Source organism: Haliotis asinina, chromosome 3 (assembly GCF_037392515.1).
Source record: "Haliotis asinina isolate JCU_RB_2024 chromosome 3, JCU_Hal_asi_v2, whole genome shotgun sequence".
NCBI classification, from domain to species: Eukaryota; Metazoa; Mollusca; class Gastropoda; order Lepetellida; family Haliotidae; genus Haliotis; species Haliotis asinina.
The window spans coordinates 87436449-87446027 of record NC_090282.1 but is presented as its reverse complement, the minus strand read 5'-3'; positions in this window follow the sequence as shown (position 1 = coordinate 87446027).

Sequence of the window (9579 nt, the reverse complement as noted above, 5' to 3'; positions counted from 1 at the left end):
GCTGACGCTGATACCACGTTCTGTCTTACAACTAGTATTACAAACTCTCATGTACAACTTTGTAAAGCTTTCCATACGTACAATGAACATATGACACACGCTACAATGGGTTATTTCGCTAGGACTAAACAGTTATTTGAGTACATTTAAGGCTAGACAACATACTGACACACAACTGACAGATGAGTGGATAGACTGACGGGTTGACGTTGTGCAAGCACGCCAGCAAACAGACATAATTAACAGGTTCACGAAATGCTTACATTGCAGCACCAGGACAGGCAAACTGTCCATCTGGCTTGTGGTCAGTGGTGGATGGAGCGGATTACACATGAATGTTCACATGACATAGACTCAAGAAAGTGTGCAGAAACTGAAATTTCCTTATAATCCTGTCACCTTATCAACCAGACCTGGAAACTATGACCAATATGTCAATAGTTGTTTACAAAGAGTCAAAGGTGTTGGACGTAATCAATGATTTTGTTGGCGGGTCTTTGCTGCTAGAAACATAAGAGTTTCGTTTTGCTTCTCCGGGTTAGCCACTTCAAACTTGCAACCGTCAAAGTGTGATTTCACGCCGACTTGTAATATTTACGTACTGAATGTAATGAATACACTGACTGTCCAACATACTGTCAGCGGATCCCAACCATCGACACAGGTGTAGTATCGTATGTGACATGATGGCGGTGCTTGGCCGTCTCCATGTTTGTGGTTTTAGGCTCCGAGGTCCATTCATGATACAACCCCAGCCGCAGACATGTCCAACCAGCGAACATGATCTTGTTTTTGGCAAATGTTAGGACCTTGAATCGTCTCACCTGCGTCTCAAGTACACTGTCGTCAGGCTATCCATTGTTCCCGGTGTCCTTGGTTTGGTAATACCTGATATCTTGACGCCGATGGGGAAAGTGCTGGTTCTCGGTCGGGAGCACAACCCTTCTGACACTCTGGGTAATACAGAATGCAGTATTAGGGAGTCTCCATACACCCAGGGAGAGGTCTTAGAGGGGTCATAAAGACAGCGACTTTGTGTGATGTCCTAGACATCCCTCGTCGTCACATCACAGACTTTGTTCACAGGAAGCCCTTTCTCAAAACAGGACAAATATATTTTTCTCAAAAATTGAAGACTATCTCAAACCTCAGAGCCCACTTAAATCTGCTCTGACAGAGAGCGTGACAACATTCATTGTCCAACATATTTTGTGGGAGTCACGCCAGAAGAAGAACATACCGACCAGTAATACAAAGACACAGATGTCACCATGTAAACGTGGTGAACTGAAGTCGATATTGATGCGCTTTTCGTAGGTCGATATATGTCCGTCATATAGTATTACTACCGCACTTACATTGTAGCCTCAGGAGTTGGGATTTGCAGTTAAAAAATATGCTTGCTATTAGAAAGGAATCCAGGGGCACGCCTTCATACTTATCTGACTATCCACAGACGTTCGTATGGACTGATTTTATTACAAAACGCTTGTCGCCAGACGGGGTACCTATCTGTACAATGTAACCCACGATGGAGAATCCTGAAAACGTTTTTGAAATAGCATACATAAATATTCTATAATGCTGTTCTCTCAAAAAGAAATAAAAGAATGGCGTTTAAATATAATTTTTAGCCGAATTTCCACTTTTACATTGTCTCCAGTATATGCGTAATTTACGTTACTGTTAAATTATCAACATCTAGAACACGCAAATACTTTGTTAAAATTCTTAAAATGATGTGAAATAGCTGAAGAAGTAATTAGGAAGACATGTTAAACCTAAACAACCGATAACTCCAGATGCCTTTACAATATAAGTATAATTAGAGCTTATATCGTTTAGTTTTTAATGATGTAATGTACGTGACCTACTTATATCAATATACAACATGAAATGCTGGAAATAACCGACAATAGCGAGGCAAGTGCTTCAAGGGGATGCAGCAGATTGCAGTAATATGTCACAGATACACAGAGACAGTCTGTGACACTGAATACACGTAAATGTAATCACTGTGATGTAATATACGTAATGTGATGTGACCCACTTGGCATTCTTTTCATATACAGCTATACCTAGCGTCATTACACTAAAGTGAACATTCTTAACACTATCGGACACCCTCAATTAATGCTACACTTCGATAATTTTCTGTAGCATCTATTCGTATTGTATCATCAATACATAGTGTTACTTGTTTTGTGATAATTTATGGTAATAAGTTACAGAGCAACCATACAATGTAAGGTAACACAGATTACCAACATGTCATATTTCTCGTAGTTCGTCTGTGTCCTCATCTTGCACCTTTTCCATTTTTTCCAAGCAAGACTATTACATTGATTTCTGGTCAGTAGTGGATGATATTATGTGCTAGGCAAAATGGCATTCCCAATTCGTTCCATGTTACATCATAATGATTGAAGCAAAATGGTCAGGTAGATTGCACATGGTGGTAACGTAGATTGCATGATCTCTTTGGGGTGCATTTTTGTCCAAAGTTAAAAGCTGTATCCCACCGACTGTCATTGATTCTGATGGAGAGAATTGTACATCTTAAAAGGGAATATCAACATTACTGTAATTACATTTTTGTTTTCTTTATCTGTGTTATTCGATTTGACAGAAATCAGGTAGATTACGAAACAAAAAAGATGCCTGCATTGTCATAAGACAGCACACTATGTTCCATGAGTTATTACACTCTTAAAACCTACTAAACTTTCACAGAAAGTCAAGACTTTTCAAAAGTACATTTGACTATTGGCTCCACGTTACAGAGAAATGGTGAGATACATTTTCCGTGCTCACAGTTATGTCCTGTTGATTTCGAGGCATGGAAAATGGGTTACAGATTTTTGTCTGTGTATGTTTGTTTACAATACCAAGGTAATATAATGTGTAGGTGTTCGTCCATAAGATATGCTTGGTAACTGTCGACATAGCATCCGTCTGTTGAACTTTGCTTTGCGAAAATAAATACGCTATGACACATCAGGCCACGAGTGGAGTAACAGTACTGATAACTGTGACACAATGACGCTTACACGCTGCACTCAGCATCGAGGTGTGATGCTGGTCACTAATTAAAGATGCAGATTCAACCATATTGACGCAGTAAGTCACGTGGTCAATGATCATCCAGGTATTTAGTTTGAACACATTGTGTAATAGGGCGTTTGTCCGCTACATTGTCCACGCCTTCGTGGCGAGGAAGTAAATGAGAGGTTGGAGTTGATAGGAAATAAACAAGGCTGTTGTCTTAAGAGGGCCAACGTGGTCGGCAATGACAACCTCCTATCTTGTCGACAGTCGACGTATAAAAGATGAAACCTAATATATTAATATTTCGTTTGAAAATTTTACAAGTGTATACAATGATTTTGTCACATTGCCTGTGCATCCATGATCTCGCAGCTTGGTACACAACAGAACGATTCACGGCCTACCGTATATCTACCCCGAGGACTATCTTATTGTGGAAGTATCCATCATGATAGTAGAGCAAACACGGCCATCTTGTTGTCGAGCCCAGGTTTGACTGGACGTGGGCGAGTGAGAGTGAAATACTGAGTGTGAAATACTGAGTGTGAAATACTGAGTGTGAAATACTGAGTGTGAAATACTGAGTGTGAAATACTGAGTGTGAAATACTGAGTGTGAAATACTGAGAGTGAAATACTGAGTGTGAAATACTGAGTGTGAAATACTGAGTGTGAAATACTGAGTGTGAAATACTGAGTGTGAAATACTGAGTGTGAAATACTGAGTGTGAAATACTGAGTGTGAAATACTGAGAGTGAAATACTGAGTGTGAAATACTGAGTGTGAAATACTGAGTGTGAAATACTGAGTGTGAAATACTGAGTGTGAAATACTGAGTGTGAAATACTGAGTGTGAAATACTGAGTGTGAAATACTGAGTGTGAAATACTGAGTGTGAAATACTGAGTGTGAAATACTGAGTGTGAAATACTGAGTGATAACTGAAAACATAGATATAACATGCATCATGTGCAATGTTTGTCACAGTGTGTCAGTTTTACTGTATATTATATTTACTGAACTGTTTTCCACTTGCCGATGAGGGATTATAGTTCTTATTCTGATTGTGGAATTCCATAGGTTTTCTGGCACAGTTAGTGTACGACATGAATCTATTTTGTCACATGCAGCTCAAACCTCTCGTGATCGGAATGAATGTTTTGCACAGAACATGTCATCTAGGCTGACCAATCTGGTGGTGTGGTTGTCATGATGTGGGGAAACATAACCTAAAGGCAAAAATCTAACTTTGTGCGCCATCAGGGCAGTTTAACTGCTCTCTGGTACTGAGATGACATTTTAAGGATTTAAGTAATTCCAATCATTGACCGCCAGAGGGAGTTGTTCCAGCAAGATAATGCCAGGTCTTACACAGCGCGTGCCACTATTCAGCATCTTCAGAATGAGAACATTGCAGAGCGCCCATGGCCCTCCGAATCTTCCGACCTCAAACCAGAAAAAAGCATTTGTGGAATGGCCTCCACCCAAAACGTATGTGAACGTTAACCGGGGTTCCATAGAGCTGGTACATAGGCTGTCTGGCATTGCAAGGGGAATGGGCCAGAAATCCAGAAGGTCTGATTTAAATATTTATTCAGTCCACGTCGAGACAGTACAGAGCATGGTTGGTAGTTCATGGAGCTCTACGATAGATACTGAAGATAAGGCCCAGCTGGGAACGGACACCCTCCAGACCTCTATACAAGACATTTAGACCATGGCACAAATGGTTAGCAAACATGCTCGGGTATCATACGCTACTACTGGTTATGTGTGTAGGGAGACTGTGGACCATCATTACCCAACATATTTGTGGTGGAGGCGGCTAAAAGATTAATGGGATAAATGTATTTTTAAAAATGACGTTCCTGATAAGTATTAACACCACGTACATGTTCATTCTTCCTCATCCATTTGCCGTTTTCCGTTTGGAAGTCGAAGGTCTTGACCACGGTTTCCGTATCTTCAGTATTACTTATACAGTAAAGTTCCTGAACAGCAATGTAGAAAGGAAAGATTAAGTGATATAATGTGAATGAATTGTGTCTTGTTTTTGCACTTTGCAATATATCCTGAAATGAAAAAGACGAATGCATGATATAAAGGTTGTTCTAACTGCTTGTTCATTGCGCCCATCTCTGTATGGCGTCACTGTTATCTCGACAAGCTCGGATTGTTGTGTGGGAATAGTCTGCATTTGTCCCTGGTCGGCAACAGTTCTAGCACTGTACACTGCTGTACAAGTAAGGGTGATCTGCACCATTGAGGGTTATTGTTGATGTAACAGATCCTGAGCCACGTACACTATGCTTGTGAGTTCTCTCAGAGGCAATTTAGAAGTTGAAAAGGAGAACGAAAACAAAGTTCCATGGACAATCAACTTCTTTATTGCAGTGAGTGCGACGTGTCAGCGTAGGTACTAAAGATGCTTGATAACGATGTTATCAAACACCGCACTCACTGCAATAAAGAATTTGGATATCCATAAAACTTGGGTTTTCCTTCACCATGCTCATGGTCAGAAGCCTCATACATTTGAGAAATGTTTACTTAACTTTCTCATTTGTTTTAGATGCATTTGAAGAAATATTTGTCAAAACGTCACCATGAAACCACGCATAGCAAAATGCGAAAGTAAGCGAAAAGGCACGTGTATCGACCACTACAAAAAGGCAAATGTTGTGTTTAATGTTGTCATTCGTTTTGCATGGAAAAGCGGAAACCATAACCGCCAATAGAAACAACGCCGTAGGCCATCTTGAGGCTGGAGAGTCGCAGACTGTAGTCGCTGTCTGCAGTTATCGGAGAGCCACATCTCGCCTGTGGGATTCCGTCCAAGCCCAGGACCGCTACATCCAGGTAGTGTGTCATCGTCTTTACACAACTGTGGTGAATGCACAACGCATAACAGGTGTCAGAAGAATATCCGACCAAACTGCCAGGAATCGATGGCATGAAGTGGAGATTCATCCATGAAGGCCAGTTGTCGCCCATACTTGCGGTGGCGTCGTAGGGCACAGAACTGGAACCTTGGAGGCGAGACTGATTCAGTGATGAATCGCGATTTCTTCCTCATCGGCGAGATGGAAGACGTGTCTATTGTCGGCGAGATGGAAGACGTGTCTATTGACGGCGAGATGAACGTTTTGCCCCTAGGTCGACAGTTTCGGTGGGAAGAGACAACCATGACCTAAAGATCTGACATACTTCCGACATGGACCGACAGAGGCAGTTTTTCCACCTACTTTAAATACAGCACGCGTCACCTGACCAATTCTAATGTCAGTGTCTTGCCATGCCCTTCTCGATCACCGGATCTAAACTCGATAGGACACCTATGGGGTGAACTCCTTCCACATCGCATTGCAGGAAGAGTGATGTGGACTTCGTCGACATATCCAGTCTGTGCTGAGACGAGGGCCGAGCAGTAATTGCTGACAACAGTGGTCATGCAAAGTACTGACTTGGACACCATGTTGTAGACTTAGATAAACATAAATACATGCACAGCAAAAACACCCCTGGGTTGTTGTCGAACCCCTTGTCCGTAGACCTTTTTATCATTGAAATTACCTGAAATGACCGCTTTAAAACTAACGTAATAAATTCTATAAAAATGGCTTACCTGTTTCTTTTTTAAAGTCTACTTTATCATTAGACAGAAGCCACACACATCATATTTCTGGTGAGAAGCCACATACACCATGCTTCTTGTGAGAAGAAATTCACACCATACCCCTGACGAGATGTTACTTACGGTATGTCTATGACCAGAAGCCACATACACCATACCTTTGGACACAAGCCACATACACCACACCTCTTGTGAGAAGCCAGTTACGCTATAACCATGGCGACTTACGCCATGTCCATGGTGAGAAGCCACGTACACCCTACCTGTGGTGAGAAGCCACTTGCGCCATGTCCGTGGTGAGAAGCCACGTACACTCTACCTGTGGTGAGAAGCCACTTACGCCATGTCCATGGTGAGAAGCCACGTACACCCTACCTGTGGTGAAAAGCCACTTGCGCCATGTCCGTGGACAGAAGTCATATACAACATGTCAGAGTTCACTTACACTATGTTCATGGACACACATACGCCGTGTCCCTGGTCAGCATACCCTACATTCCCTGACACAGGAGGGCTGCTGATGACCACCTTATGTCCGAGCTGGGCGTGTCACGCTGACCACAGGACGCCAGCTCTTTCACACTGTCATGTGACGTCGCTGACACACCCGAACGCATGCCTTATGATGGGTGGCCGCGCCCCGAAACATTGGATAAATGAAAAATGGTATGAATTGGTTCATCTTACATGGAACAACCCGCCTCTCTCTTGGTGGATGAGCATGTTATTATAGATCTGAAAGTTAGAATCTTAGAGCGGACCATGGAAAGTCATAATGAGAGCTACACGTATATGTATGTGTATGAGTATATGTAGATGTACAAGCTCAGCGTTTCATGAACCCCGCGGGATGATTTTCTGCTATAAATCTCTTCAGACGTGATGATATATACGCACAAGTGTTGTGTTATACGACCACCCCACTCTGGGATAACGAGGAGCGCAGACTCATTGTTGTAACTTGAGGCTGAATGGCTGGATCAACTTGTTTTCCACTCGTGTTTGTTTGCGAAGAAAAGCCAACAACTGAGATACAAACAATCGAAAATCATATCGGCCTTTGGTCATAAATAAGATCCTGTCAGGAATAAATTTGGGAAGAGAATTTAATTACCAAAATGGACATACGTTATGTGCTTTCTTCCCACAATCTCACCCGATAAATGCACGTACGTTCAGCCATGTCGGAACTGCTATATGAGGAATCGCGCGGAATCCCACGGGGATTGTTGTCGAGTGATTTGGAAATTCTCATGTTTCATAATTTCGTTTACAATTTCTGTGTTAAAATATTTTCCTCGGCCAAGTGTTTGCAGCAGAAGTAGCAACAAGTAGCAAAGCGTTACATTCTAATACTTAGAGCACTACACTTAATATTCAAGCGGATGTTATATTCAAAGAATTGTGCTTTATAAAAATGTAACTTCCGGTTCATCAGTTTCAGCAAGGACAGAATGACGCATTGGAGACTGACAACATTCTTAACGAAAAATATCTAAAAATTAAAATTTGAAGCATCCAACAAATGTTATTTCACAGTTAACTATCAATAAAAATTATTTTTTTTCTTCCGAAATTGGTAATTTTTAAGAACTATTGGCTTTTGGTTTTCGATGCAAATGCTTCTTTGCAAAATGGAGACATCTGCGATATTTCTCGACAAAGTGTTAGTTTGAAAATGAGACGACATCATGTCCTCATGATCAATGTCGTAATACCGCACGTGACTTCCACAGTTGAATCAGTCACTGGTCCTGGTCTGATTGATTGTACATGTTTATCTTGTGCCGTTACTCTTGCCAGCTCCACATTCTCTTTATACAGCTAATTCTTGATCAATAAAATAATTATCAGTTTCCTTCAGCAAATTAAAAACCTATAACATATGCATAAAGACCAAAGAATTCTTCTATCAGAGTTTGTGTGACGTAAGACAATACTACCTCACCATTTCCACACCTTGCTACATAGTACCACCACACTGGCTGGCAATACTACCTCACCATTTCCACATCTTGCTATATAGTACTACCACACTGGCTGGCAATACTACCTCACCATTTCCACACCTTGCTATATAGTACTACCACACTGGCTGGCAATACTACCTCACCATTTCCACGCCTTGCTACATAGTACCACCACACTGGCTGGCAATACTACCTCACCATTTCCACACCTTGCTACAAAGTACTACCACACTGGCTGGCAATACTACCTCACCATTTCCACACCTTGCTACATAGTACCACCACACTGGCTGGCAATACTACCTCAGCATTTCCACACCTTGCTACATAGTACCACCACACTGGCTGGCAATACTACCTCACCATTTCCACACCTTGCTATATAGTACTACCACACTGGCTGACAATACTACCTCACCATTTCCACGCCTTGCTATATAGTACTACCACACTGGCTGGCAATACTACCTCACCATTTCCACACCTTGCTACATAGTACCACCACACTGGCTGGCAATACGACCTCACCATTGCTAGACTTTGCTACATAGCACTACTAATAGTAACCTCTGTATACGGGTGACTAAATACCACCCAAATGCGTAAAACCTGATAAAATCACAAATCCGATAATGAGCTAGATCATTCAAAATATTTAGAAGTCCTGAAATAGAGAAATAGCAACAGTATCAACAGACAACGTCACCGCAACCACTTCACCCACAACAACAGCATGACCAGATGGAAGAAATCACGTGTAGTCCGTCATGTGGCGGACGATTTGAGAATACAGATAATTTGAAGAAATCGAAGGCCTCGTTAGGTCACTGCCCGTTCCTCTCATGTCGAAATGTCAGTGTTCCCCGGTGGCCTCGACAAGGGCCGCGGTATTTCCACGTCTCAGTGAATGTTGTTATGAGACATCCA